The sequence below is a fragment of the Schistocerca serialis genome, chromosome 5 (assembly GCF_023864345.2).
Source record: "Schistocerca serialis cubense isolate TAMUIC-IGC-003099 chromosome 5, iqSchSeri2.2, whole genome shotgun sequence".
Taxonomy (NCBI): Eukaryota; Metazoa; Arthropoda; class Insecta; order Orthoptera; family Acrididae; genus Schistocerca; species Schistocerca serialis.
The window spans coordinates 610,012,639-610,027,390 of record NC_064642.1 but is presented as its reverse complement, the minus strand read 5'-3'; positions in this window follow the sequence as shown (position 1 = coordinate 610,027,390).

Here is a 14,752-nt window from a genome sequence, read left to right as displayed (position 1 = left end):
AGAAATGGCTTCAGTATGGTGTTTAGAACAATTTTCCGGATAAGGTAACAGCAGATTGTTAAAATTATTGGGAATAAAAGTAAAGAAAAGGAGCCGCAGTGGGATTCGATCGAAAGACCTTCTACTTATGAAACTAAGCGCTTGGTCGCTCGGCTGCGGATTCCTTCAATACTAGCAACACCATAAAGTTTATATTGAACGTCTAGGGATGAGACTGAGAAGTTGCGCAATAATAATCACAACATCGAAAACGATTGAAATATTTTGCGCTGTCCGGAAATATTGTGGGCAGTCTTGACGATATTCTTACCAGTCTGCCGCATGCTACAGACTGTGGGTATCAGTGTGTTCACTGTTCGTTTTGTTGTGGTATTGAAAATGAGTTCAAAGTAACGAAAAGTTTTGTGATTGGAATGCGTCGAAATGTATAAAGAAACTGCCGCCATGGGGGATGTTAGGGCAGTTGAGTACAAAAACAGAAATGTTACATCTGCATCTACAGGGATACTCTCCAGATCACACGTAAGTGCCTCGCAGAGGATTCGTCGAACGACCTTCACAATAATTCTCATTTTTGCACTCTCGAACAGCGCGCGGAAAAAAACAAAACTTATATCTTTCCGTACGAGCGATGATTTTCCTTATTTTATTCTGATGATAGTTTCTCCCTATGTAGCCCGGCGTCAACAAAATATTTTCGCAGTGGGAGGAGAAAGTTGGTGATTGAAATTTTGTAAGAAAATCCTGCCGCAACGAGAAGCGCCTTTGTTTTAATTATGTCCACCCCAAATTCTGTATCATGTCCGTGACACTCTCTCCCCTATTTCTCGATAGTACAAAACGTGCTGCTCTTCTTTGAAATTTCTCGATGTACTCCATTGCTCTGTTAATCTTATCTGGTAAGAATCCCACGCCGCGAAGCAGTACTCCAAAAGAGAACGGATAAGCATAGTGTAAGCAGTCTCTTTAATACATCTCTTGTATTTTTAAGTGTTCTGCCAATAAAATGCAGTCTTTGGTACGCCTTCCCCCACAACATTTTCTACGTTTTCTTTCCAATTTAAGTTGTTCGTAATCGCAAAACCTAGATACTTACTTGAATTTACAGCCTTTAGATTTGATTGATTTATCGTCTATCCAAAGTTTAACAGATTACTTTTAGCACTGATGTGGATGATCTCACACTTTTCTTAATTTATGGTCAATTTTCAATTTTCGTATCATTCAGATGTCTTTCCTAAATCGTTCTGAAATTTGTTGTGATCTTCTAATGTCTATACTAGACGATGAACGACAACACCATCTGGAAAGAACCTAAGAGGGCTGCCTAGATTGTCTCCTAAATCGTTTAAAAAGATAAGGAACAGCCGAGGGCCTATAACGCTTCCTTGGGGAATGCGAGAAATCACTTCTGTTTTACTCGATGACTTCCCGTCAATCAGTGTGAGCTGTGAGCTGACAGGGAATCACGAATCCAGTCTCATAACTGAGACCATGTTCCATAGGCACACAATCTGATTACAAGCCGCTTCTGAGTTGCAGCGTCAAATACCTTCTGGAAATCTAGAAATACAGGGTAAGTTTGAAACCCCTTGCCAATAGCACTCAGCACTTCGTGTCAGTAAAGCGCCAGTTGTGATTCACGTGGACGATTTTTTTCTAAATCCTTGTTGACTGTCTGTTGTTAGAACGTTCTCTTTGAGGCAATTCATAAAGTTCGAACACAATATACGTTCCAAAATCCTGCTGGAAGGGCCTGTAATTTAGTGGATTATTCCTACTGGTTTTCTTAAATATTGGTGTGACCTGTGCAACCTCCCTGTCTTTGGGTACGGATCTTTCGTGGAGTGAGCGGTTGTGTATGACTGTTAAGTACGGGGCTGTTCATCAGCATACTCTGAAAGGAACTTAATTGGTATACAGTCTGCACTGGAAGCCTTGACTGTATTAAGTGATTTAAGTTTCGTCACTACTCCGAGGATACCTACTTCTAAGTTACTCATGATGGCAGCTGTTCTTCATTCGAATTGTCGAATATTTACTTCGTCTTCTTTGGCGAAGGAATTTCGGAAAGCTGTGTTTAGCAACTCTGCTTTAGTAGCACAGTCGTCGATAGTATTTCCTCTGCCATCATGCAGAGAAGCCATTGATTGTATCTTGCCGTTAGCATACTTGACATACAACTAGAATCTCTTTGGATTTTCTGCCAGGTTTCGAGAGAAAGTTTCCTTGTATTGTAAACATTTCGCTAAATTTCGGGCTTCTGTAAAAGATGGCCAGCGCTGTAGATTTTGCGTTCGTTTAAATTTGGCATGCTTTTTTCGTTGTTCCTGCAACAGTGTTCTGGCCTGGTTGTGTACCAGGGGGGATCAGCTTGTTCGTTTATTAATTTATTTCTTATAAATCTCTCAATTGCTGTGGATTCTATTTCTTTGAATTCAAGCTACATCTGATCTACGCTTATATTATTAATTTGGAAGGAGTGGAGACTGTCTCTCAGGAGGCGTTAGGCGAATTTTTATCTGCTTTCTTTATTAGGTATATTTTTCGTTCATTTTTGGACGATTTGGGAGTTAAAATATTCAGTCTCGCTACACAACCCTGTGTTCACTAATCGCTGTATCCGTTTTGATGTTCGTTGTTAGTTCAGTATTGTTTATTGCTAAGAGCTCAAGTATGTTTTCACAACCGTTTACTATTCGGGTGGGCTCATCAACTCACTGCTCGAAATAATTTTTAGAGATTGTGTTTAGCACAATTTCGGACGATGTTTTATGCGTACCTCCGGATTTAAACGTGTATTTTCGCCAACATATTGGGGATAAATTGAAGTCACCACAAACCATAACTGTGTGAGTTGGGTAAGTTTTTGAAATTAGATTCAAGTTTTCTATGAACCTATCAGCAGTTGTATCATCTGAGTTGGGAGGTCAGTAAAAGGATCCAGTTATTATTTTATTCCAGCTACCAAGACTGACCTCTGTACATGCTAAATCGCAGGAACTATCTACTTCAATTTCGGTACTAGATAAACTACTTCTAACAGAAACAAACACGGCACCGCCAACCGTGTTTAGCCTATCCTTTCGGAATACAGTTAGGTTTTTCGCAAAAATTTCGGCTGATCTTATCTCCAGCTTTAGCCAAATTTCAATGCCCATAGCGACACAGCTGCGACAATTTTCAACTGTTATACCGATGGTGCCTGGATATGGGTTCTTCCTGTGTTCTACCTGCACCCTTTGAGACTGAAGCCCTTTTTGTTTCCCCCGAGACCCCCCAACCTAAAAAACCGTCCAGTCCACGCCACACAGCCCCTGATACCGGTGTAGCCGCCTCTTGCGTGTGTGGACTCCTGACCTATTTAGCGGAACCTGAAGCCCAACCACTCTACGGCACAAGTCGAGGAATCTGCAGCCTACATGGTCGCAGAACTGTCTGAGCCTCTGATTCAGACACTCCAATTGGCTCTGTACCAGAGGTTCGCAATCGGTTCTGTCGACTATGCTGCAAATGGTGATCTCTGATTTCATCTTGCAAACAAGACTGGCAACCTTTACCACTTCTGACAGCCGCTCGAAATCAGAGAGAATCTCTTCCGATCCAAAGCGATACAAGTCATTGCTGCTGATGTGAGCCACCATCTGCAGTTGGCTGCACACTGTGCTCTTCATGAAATCTAGAAGGATCTGTTCCAAGCCTGAAATAACTCCACCCGGTATGCACGCGGAGTGCACAATGGCTTTCTTCCCCTCCTTGCCATCTGTGTCCCTAAGAAGCCCCATAGCGCACCTAACATTGGAGCTTCCAGTTTCCAGTAATCCGCCTTCTGTGATTGCCCAGATCTTGCAGGCTGAGAGGTTTCCTCTGAAATAGGGCAAGTGATTCCATCTGGCTGAGGGAGAGTGTCAGCCACAGGCAGCACCTGGAACGTATTTGTCAGACTAACCAGGGAGGCCTTACGTTCGAACCCCGGGGAAGTCTTTCGCCCCCTGCCAAAGGCGGCGTTCCGCTCGACTTCAGGTGACGGGTCAACCTTACAGTGTACAGTAACTGGGATGGCCGCCGGTGCAGACCAATCGGCTGACTCAGATGTACTGGACATCTGTTGGATCCCCATGGCCAGCCCACAACAGTGGTGCCCCTCCACTGCAGCTTCAAGCTGTGTAACCGAAGGCATCACAACCTGGACCTGAGAACGAAGTGTCACCAACTCGGCTCACATCTGCAAACGGCAATCAGAAAACGAATGGTATGATTCGTTTCTCAGGAAGTATGGTGAAATCCCGCAAAGAACGATATTTTAAAACAATTAATTAATGCATAATTATGGATAAAAATATATATAGATATTTATTTATGCGTATATACTAACTACCCATATACAGGGTGTTAAAAAAAGGTACAGCCAAACTTACAGGAAACATTCCTCACACACAAATAAAGAAAAGATGTTATGTGGACATGTGTCCGGAAACACTTAATTTCCCATGTTAAAGCTCATTTTAGTTTCTTACACCTACGCTCAATGGAGCACGTTATCATGATTTCATACGGGATACTCTACCTGTGCTGCTAGAACATGTGCCTTTACAAGTACAACACAACACGTGGTTCATGCACGATGGAGCTCCTGCACATTTCAGTCAAAGTGTTTGTACGCTTCTCAATAACAGATTCGGTGACCGATGGATTGGTAGAGGTGGACCAATTCCATGGCCTCCACGCTCTCCTGACCTCAACCCTCTTGACTTTCATTTATGGGGGCATTTGAAAGCTCTTGTCTACGCAACCCCGGTACCAAATGTAGAGACTCTTCGTGCTCGTATTGTGGATGGCTGTGATACAATACGCCACTCTCCAGGGCTGCATCAGCGCATCAGGGATTCCTTGCGACGGAGGGTAGATGCATGTATCCTCGCTAACGGAGGACATTTTGAACATTTCCTGCAACAAAGTGTTTAAAGTCACGTTGGTACGTTATGTTGCTGTGTGTTTCCATTCCATGATTAATGTGATTTGAAGAGAAGTAATAAAATGAGCTCTAACATGGAAAGTAAGCGTTTCCGGACACATGTCCACATAACATATTTTCTTTCTTTGTGTGTGAGGAATATTTCCTGAAAGTTTGGCCATACCTTTTTGTAACACCCTGTATAATTGTTTAGTGCATGTGCTATTGCATAACGCGACACGTTTCCATTAGCATGTCTCAAATACTGTAATGGGGAACTATTTATCCAAGGGGGAGGGGGAGTATAGATGAGTTGGTCAGTTTGTCAATTTTGAAACGTATCATGCTGCAAGAAGTAAATTTTATAGATGACGCAAAAGCCGGCCGGTGTGGCCGTGCGGTTAAAGGCGCTTCAGTCTGGAACCGCGTGACCGCTACGGTCGCAGGTTCGAATCCTGCCTCGGGCATGGATGTGTGTGATGTCCTTAGGTTAGTTAGGTTTAATTAGTTCTAAGTTCTAGGCGACTGATGACCTCAGAAGTTAAGTCGCATAGTGCTCAGAGCCATTTGAACCATTTGATGACGCAAAAAACGTTATATCACAGGGGACTCAAGGTTATCCACTCGATATCTGTTACATGTACATTACATAGATATTTAAAACAACAAACAGTTAAACAGTAATTGCTAAAAGCACACTGTCGTTTCAGTGAGGTCAGCCACGTAGTGCTACACTTGGCTAAACGAGGGTTTTCACGGGAAATCACTCCTAGAAGTGTATAAGAATTTTGTAATGAATAAAAACGCTGTACGCCAGATTCCAAGGGGGGAGGAGGGTGCAAGTGCCTACGCATGGGGACGCCTATGCATGTTGACCGCCATTTCCAGTAAAACATCAGATGTTGGACCATCAACGCCTGAAAAGACTCTTTTCCTTCGTTCAACCTCAATTCTCTCAACAAGTTTTCCTGAGATACGTTTGACCAGATTTTTCATCCACCTTCTTTTCTGTTGCAAAAAAGTTAAGCAATTATGACAGCAACAGCTTCTCTATCGTCAACATTTCGAAACACATTATTTTTGGGCAGCCTATGGAAAACGTCAATAATACTGCACAGTATGGGCCGCTTAAGATGTCGACAGTTATTTCAACATATAAATGTTTCTTGTTGTTAGCGTGCTTGCTGGTTCAACTAATCTCGTTTATCTCTTATGGTGAGACAATTCACTTTTGTTTGGTTTTTACCAAATCATGGACTTATTTCTTAAATACTGTGACTGTACTGAGCGACACCACAGTGAGTGCTCAACTACATCTTCCTTGTTGTTTACTTCGCGTTGCTGTAGGCAACGTCGTACATTGTTTCGCTGTTCCTTGAAAAATATTTTTTTTATCACAAAAGCTCTCTTATTTCAGTGCCTCTTATGCACATCCTTCACGTTCGGTGGCGAAACGAAATGTTTCGGAGCTCAAGTTGCGGGTTGTAATTCAACCAACAACTTCAGTAACGATATGTCAGCTTGATGAGCCGGCCGCAGTGGTCGTGCGGCTCTAGGCGCTGCAGTCTGGAACCGCGAGACCGCTACGGTCGCAGGTTCGAATCCTGCCTCGGGCATGGATGTGTGTGATGTCCTTAGGTTAGTTAGGTTTAACTAGTCCTAAGTTCTAGGGGACTAATGACCTCAGAAGTTGAGTCCCATAGTGCTCAGAGCCATTTTTCAGCTTGATGTTCAAAAAATGGTTAAAATGGCTCTGAGCACTATGGGACTTAACATCTGAGGTCATCAGTCCCCTAGAACTTAGAACTACTTAAACCTAACCAACCTATGGACGTTAGACACATCCATGCCCGAAGCAGGATTCGAACCTGCGACCGTAGTGGTCGGGCGGTTCCCTACTGAAGCGCCTAGAGCCGCTCGGCCGCAACGGTCGGCCAGCCTGATGTTGTTCATGAGCGCTTTTACTTTATTCAATATTTACGGTCACCTTCTCGTGTTTTTTTTTTATGCGAAGGACCTGCTATGCAGTGCCACCAGTTCTGGTGTTAGACTTCTTCGGCATTTACAGAAGGTCGAGGGCCCTAAGAGAGCTCACATCTACGCCAACTCGATGCAAAATGATGTAACTGCCTTTTAAGAGAACTCTTCTGAATTTGGTTGTTGTCGTATTCAACATTTACAACGTTAGGTGATAAATCTCTTATTACGCAGAACATCTCAAGTGAATGTCAGAGTGGAACACAACGGCATGACATTTCTCCTCAGCTTTTTTCAACTGTTTCTTCTGGCGTTTACGCTGAAAGCAGCGATGAATGCTGTGTACCTCCCAAAACACTGCCAAGCCGCGACACCAAAGCAGAAACGCCACTCCCACAGCAGGTGGACACGCTTGACAGCAATGCGCTTTGCCACTGTCCTGTGCTCACGCTTTTCCCATCGTCTCTGCACAAACCAATCTCAAAGCGCGCGCAATGGAGATTCCCTACACCAGGCCTGGCTAAACAGCACTCCGCGTGGGCGACTCTCCGGCCGCGCTGCTACACAGAGATCCGAGCGCAGTGGCCACTGGGACAGAGGGAGGAAAATGAAGGCTGCAGTTGGACGCCTTTAGAGCGAGGCAGTCGGCTTGTCAGAATTAGCTAACAATACAGGGATAAAATACAGGCAGCGAAAGGCTATTTACAATTTGTACAGAAACCAGATGGCAGTTATAAGAGTCGAGGGGCATGAAAGGGAAGCTGTGGTTGGGAAGGGAGTGAGACAGGGTTGTAGCATCTCCCCGATGTTGTTCAATCTGTATATTGAGCAAGCAGTAAAGGAAACAAAAGAAAAATTCGGAGTAGGTATTAAAATCCATGGAGAAGAAATAAAGACGTTGAGGTTCGCCGATGACATTGTAATTCTGTCAGAGACAGCAAAGGACTTGGAAGAACAGTTGAACGGAATGCACAGTGTCGTGAAAGGAGGATATAAGATGAACATCAACCAAAGCAAAACGAGGATAATGGAATGTAGTCGAATTAAATCGGGTGATGCTGAGGGAATTAGATTAGGAAATGAGACACTTAAAGTAGTAAAGGACTTTTGCTATTTGGGGAGAAAAATAACTGATGATGGTCGAAGTAGAGAGGATATAAAATGTAGACTGGCAATGGCAAGGAAAGCATTCTGAAGAAGAGAAATTTGTTAACATCGAGTATAGATTTAAGTGCCAGGAAGTCGTTTCTGAAAGTATCTGTATGGAGTGTGGCCATGTTTGCAAGTGAAACGTGGACGATAAATGGTTTGGACAAGAAGAGAATAGAAGCTTTCGAAATGTGGTGCTACAGAAGAATGCTGAAGATTACATCGGTAGATCACATAACTAATGAGGAGGTACTGAATAGGATTGGGGAGAAGAGGAGTTTGTGGCACAACTTGACTAGAAGAAGGTATCGGTTGGTAGGAGATGTTCTGAGGCATCAAGGGATCACCAATTTAGTATTGGAGGGCAGCGTGGAGAGTAAAAATCGTAGAGGGAGACCAAGAGATGAATAAACTAAGCAGATTCAGAAGGATGTAGGCCGCAGTACGTACTGGGAGATGAAGAAGCTCGCACAGGATAGAGTAGTATGGAGATCTGCATCAAACCAGTCTCAGGACTGAAGACCATAACAACAAACCAGTTGTGTTAAATTAGATTTACGTCCCACGTCAGAAATACGGTGGCGCCTACACACTTTGTTCAAATAAAGAAAAAGTAGAGAAGGCACACCATTAAATGCTGAATGGGCATTACATTACTTTTCGTATGGTTTGAAGGCCATGAAAAATGCTTAGTATGCCATCGCACTGTTATGAGCTGGAAAAACATTTATTGGAAGAACATTACAAAACCAGCCACAGAGACGATATGATGCAGTTGTCTTCTAATGGAGCCATAAGGATGACATGATGTACTTGGTTCTTACAAACGAAAGTGAACACTTTCTGAACTTAAGGCGGCCATCAGGATAAAAACTAAGTAAAAGGTATGTAAAGTAGTGAGAAAATCTACTATGGTTGATATCAGAAATTATTTGATTTCATTAAAACACTTTTAATGCAAGGGGAGAATAATTACGTAACAGCGGACATTGATGCTATCAAACAAAACTTAATCCTGTGGAAAAATCTGCTTCAAGTTCTTAACATGACACATTTTCCAGAACTCAAGGCAGTCACTTTGTGGACCAGACATGACTGACTACCTTTCAGTATTTGAAACTTTTCATTATGAGTTCTCATACAGGTTCCAAGACTTTGCACATTGAAGACTCATTTCGATTTATTTGTCACACCGTTCTCACTTTTGGATACCGATTTACCTCCTCATTACCTCCAGCTTGAGCTAATAGGTGTAGAGTGTAGCACCCAGCTAAGTGACCTGCTTGTCCACTCCGGGAATTTACAGGGTCTTATAAAATGTTATCTCAACAGCACTATCCCGGACTACACAGACAAGTCTCTAAAGTTATTTCATTGTTTGTATCAAATTATGTTCAAAAATGGTTCAAATGGCTCTGAGCACTATGCGACTTAACTTCTGAGGTCATCAGTGCCCTAGAACCGCTCGGCCACTCCGGCCGGCTCAAATTATGCATTTTTCTCTGGAAAGAAATTGAGAAAGTGCCGCCATAGTTCAGGTTTAACAGATGTTAATCTTCAAAAGACCAAGTGTTTTTGTTACGAACCACAATTCCAGATACATTACACATTCCAAAATTGTAATGTGTATAAATTTACAAATTTCACAACTTAATGTTACAGAAAATGCCTGTATGTTAAGTTTTTTGTAGTTTTGTCCACTGTGTCACCACTGTCTAGTGCACTTATTCAATTAAGTTTGTAAAGTTGTTGTTTTGGCGGAAAATAAAAAGTTGAAAATAAACGACAGTGATAAAGTTCTTCTTATAAAAGTGTGTCTTACGGCAAGAAAAAGGAATAAAAGTGAGATTGTGTCAATACTTTCATCCTTCTATACCTCCTCTGCATTACTGCAGATGACGTGTCACTGAGCACATTTGTACTGTGCATGCAGTACACGTGAGGTGCCTAATTGTTTCCACTGCCCTGTGTGGAATACATAAGTTCTTGTACACTTCACTAACCTGCTGTCTTCATTATGATGATGTCCCCAGCGCAGAAAACAGCACCCAGCTCGTAGATTCTTTTTCTTGAGGCTGAAATTAACTTCGCAAGAAACTGCTCCTACTAATAAACTATAACTCATTTGGGATGCCACTCGCGTTTTTATTGATATAGACACGAGAAACTATTCTTGATCACAACGTATTGAACATATCTTTCAACAGTCATTATAGCTGGCTAAAATAACATGAAATACATCCTGCCACAGACAACATGTCTGTCTACCGGAACCGTCAGAACTGGAGAATAAAATTACATGAATCAAATACCACTATTACACACAACAAGTCTGTACCTAGCGACGGTCGGAACTGTAGTAAATAAAATTGCATGAAACACATACTGCTATAACAGACAAAATGTCTGTATACTACAACGGTCAGAACTGGAGAGCCGGACTGCCCGAGACACTTCGCGCGCCAAGCCAGCAAGGCCTGACCCGAACGCCACCGAAGTGCATCGGCAGTAATACCGCCAGTCTTTTGTTTTAGTAATACTTTGATTTTAATAATTTTGAAATGACTGATTGATAGCTGGCTGTTGAGAGATGTTTATTTTTAAAAAAAATGAAGTAATTTGGATGACAGGTTTAATTAATAATAGTAACGTTTTGGCGCCCTACCGCCGAACACAGCAGCCAATCACAGAGCAGCAGCATCATGCAGGCAGTGTTTCTCACAGGAATGGTACCGAATCTAACATCTGTCACCGGTACCTCATCCCACTTTGCGTCATCTCTATGCTTCTTGCATCTCCACTGCCCTGGGAATAGCTTCTTGGAGCCTAATATGATGGCTGAATAAGCCAGAAATATTACAGTCTCTTAGAAGTAGTCGCACTGTGTTGCAAACAGGTCTTCCCGCGTGTGCAACTTTCGGCATATAGCTGTCTTTTTCACACACTTGCTTAGAACAGCTCAGTGGTGGGGGAAGCCGGAGCAGGGAACAGACTAGGCTGCGCTGGAGCAGCGCGAGCGAGCTCCGTAAGCATGTCTTGGCCAGCCCTGCTCTACATGCTAACTACCTAATGGACGGTTTTGCACCATCTTTCATCTGATTGGAACAACCTGGTACTCCACAATTCCAAGTAACCATCAACCTTCGGAGCCATTGAGCCACCTTTGGGTGCCTGTACGGTATGCAGATATTTTCGATATAAGAACCACAAGCCGGCCGAAGTGGCCGAGGGGTTCTAGGCGCTACAGTCTGGAACCGCACTGCCGCTACGGTCGCAGGTTCGAATCCTGCCTCGGGCATGGATGTGTGTGATGTCCTTAGGTTAGTTAGATTTAAGTAGTTCTAAGTTCTAGGGGACTGATGACCTCAGCAGTTAAGTCCCATAGTGCTCAGAGCCATTTCAACCATTTTTGATAAGACCCACGAACTCCATAATCTGCGACCCATTCGCCTCGTCTTTCATTAGACCGATAAACTTGTTGTTACCAGGCTTCATGCCATAAGGATTATCGACCCCTCGTCCAGACGTGTGGAACGTGTTGGGATGGTACATTGTCACTTTGTATGAACTGCAACCCTTCACCCAATAGATAAAACTGTCCGTATCCATATAATATAACTTCGGTTTTACAAAGTGCGTCTTTGCAAAACTACTTAAACCTAACTAACCTAAGGACATCACACACATCCATGCTCGAGGCAGGATCCGAACCTGCGACCGTAGCAGTCGCGCGGTTCCGGCCTGAAACGCCTAGAACCGCTCGGTCACCGCGGCCGGCCCATACGGGGTTTGAATAGGTCCAATAAACAGGTTTCGTGAACTCCACAGCAACCTTAGCCATCTCTAGGGCCACGAAATTTTTGTTGAAGATTGTCGCCCATTTTGGCAATCAGTTGCCTTCCACTACAACGCCTCCCCCACCAACTGACTAAATAAATATTGCAATGATTTCTAACATTCTGCATTGTATTCCCAAAAATTGCATTACTCATGAATTTTTAAAAGCCTTTCTCAAAGGCACACGTTATGGAAGCTCTGTTACCAACGTACTTCTTCAGCCACTATGACTAGTCGAATTTAATAGCACGAGTGCCTCTAGTCACTTTCATCCCCATAGTGAGACATTGCTGGAGGTTTTCATAATGCAGTATATTTCTTCTCTTACCCTCCAGTATCGTCAACAGCTAGGGGAGGGAACAGTTTCGGTGCACTAGAGTGCTATGGACGTAATGACAAATCGCTGTGTATGTCATGCAAACTCTTAGAATACGCCAAGTCTGCCTCTGATGCATGTTCTACACCCGAATCTACCTAATCAGGCGATTTATTTACGAGAAAGCCATCGAAACCCTCCAGTAGGCAGAGACTGCTGCGTAGCATGTCCGTATAAATTGTTCGCGTCCAGGTACATGATATAGCTTGAATTATCAGTTGCTTCATTGAACTTCTCAACGATTCGGGGGCCTTGCTTGGCATACCTACGGGAACACTGTCAAGGCCGCTGAGCATATACCTATATTCCCTCCGATGATCTCTGCATTGCCGTCTGTCAGGCGTTGGTGTTACTTTGGCATCGCCAATGGTCCTCCCTTCACGGGAATAAGCTCCGGCTTATTAAGCCTCTCCCAGCGGCTTGGAAGACCTCTTCTCGGCCCTCCCGCCTGGAGGAGATTAATTTAACTCGGCTGCGTATTGGGCACTGCCTTTTTAGCCACCGTCATTTGCTAAGTGGCGCTACCCCACCACTTTATCCACATTGCGCTCAAATTTTAATTGTCCGCCGCTTCCTGATGGAATGCCCTTTTTTTAACCATTTACGTTCCAGCTTGGGTTTGCCGCCTAATTTATCAGCCGTTTTATGTCGACTGCGTTTTAATTTTTATCTGTCGAAACAATATGGCAAAGGCCATTTAATTTTTAGTTTTGGACCTCCCTTTTTCCACATGCCTGTTTTTAGTTGTCTTCTATTATGTCAATTTGGACTGACGTATAGTTGTTTTTTAACTCCTGTCTATCTTCGTGCCCTATAGTTTTAACTTGGGCGCGTAGGACCCCAGTTGTTTTTGCGCACTAAAGCTAAATAAAACAGACAAAACAATGTCAACATCGCTTAAGAGTTTTATGTTGAGTTGTGAGCTTTTGCGCATTGTGTTCCACGGAAGCCATGGTATGACGTAGTAGATAATTTTAATAGTTTTCGAATAGTCAGTGACACATGCTGAGTGGCTACACAGTAACATAGTGAGTGCAGTTTGTTCGTTGATCGGAGAAGCTACCTTCTCCCCAATTCGAATTTGACAAAAGAAATTTCCGACTTTTGCTTCATTTGGACATTGAACTAACTCAATGGCGACAGAAGAAAATTTGTGTCAGACCATGGTTCGAACCCTCTTTATGCGAGCTGTCGCACCTATCCGGCCACGTCTCCCGTCCGACCCAAATTTGCCATATGCCGCTCTCTACGGAGTAGTCTCCCCTGGCCATAAGGGTACGCTCGGGCAAAGGTGCGCACTTAACACTTTCCTATTTTTCCCTTCCGCTTTTCTGGTTGCATGACAATGAAAATTGTATACAATACACCTAAGATCGTACTTTACACGATACCATACGTACAAGATTACTTATATGATGTATTAAAGTTATATTTAAAGATATTAAAAGAAAAAGATATTAAAAGGAAATGGATCTTCGCCCCAGGCCTAGAGTAAACATCCTATTGTTATGGGACAAAATTCCACACAAAGAAAATTGTCATTATCTCCATCATCGTGATCATATTAAACATCAAAACATGACACTAACATAACACTAATTTAAATGCAAAACACTTTAACACACGGAATCACATTATATTATTATTATGTGGCCTTTTCTTGCCACACTTATCTGCAGTTTTCCCTATACGGTCTGTGTTCCTGTTTCATCATTTTTTATGGACCCGATGGGGCGGAAAATTATATTTAGATTGTAAAGTTTCCAAGTTGCTGAAAAGAAAGTTCTACTTTTGCTTTATTGCATCCCGTTATCCTCCAGATATTGATTTTCTACGGTTGCCTCAAACTTAAGTTATGACGAGCGATGATTGAGTGAGTCCAGTCTCCCTTTGCCACTCGAGTTTCTTTATTAAACGGGTGGTTTGCGTCATTACTTTCGACAAACTGATATGCTGAATGTCGGAAGTGTTTAATCGTAAGGCCATAGCACATAGCCGGCCGGGTTGGCCGAGCGGTTCTAGGCGCTACAGTCTGGAACCGCGCGACCGTTACGATCGCAGGTTCGAATCCTACCTCGGGCATGGGTGTGTGTGATGTCCTTAGGTTAGTTAGGTTTAAGTAGTTCTAAGTTCTACGGGACTGATGACCTCAGAGTTAAGTCCGATAGTGCTCAGAGCCATTTGAACCAATTCTTTTTAGCCATAGCACATAGAATCCAAATTTACACAGTGCCCTACCAGTTCAGTTTTCTGTCTCAGAAAACATCTTCTTGAAACGAACCCAATGATGCCATGCCATAGCATGCTTTAAATCTTTTACGTAATATGAATTCATTACATTCAAGCCTTTTCGCTGCATTTGTAAAGTAAAATCCATTTTTCGTTAGCTTCTTAGCCTCCTCTAACTTTTCAGAAGACAACGGCGTGGAGGGCGTTTTTTCTCAACTAGTTTCCGTAAC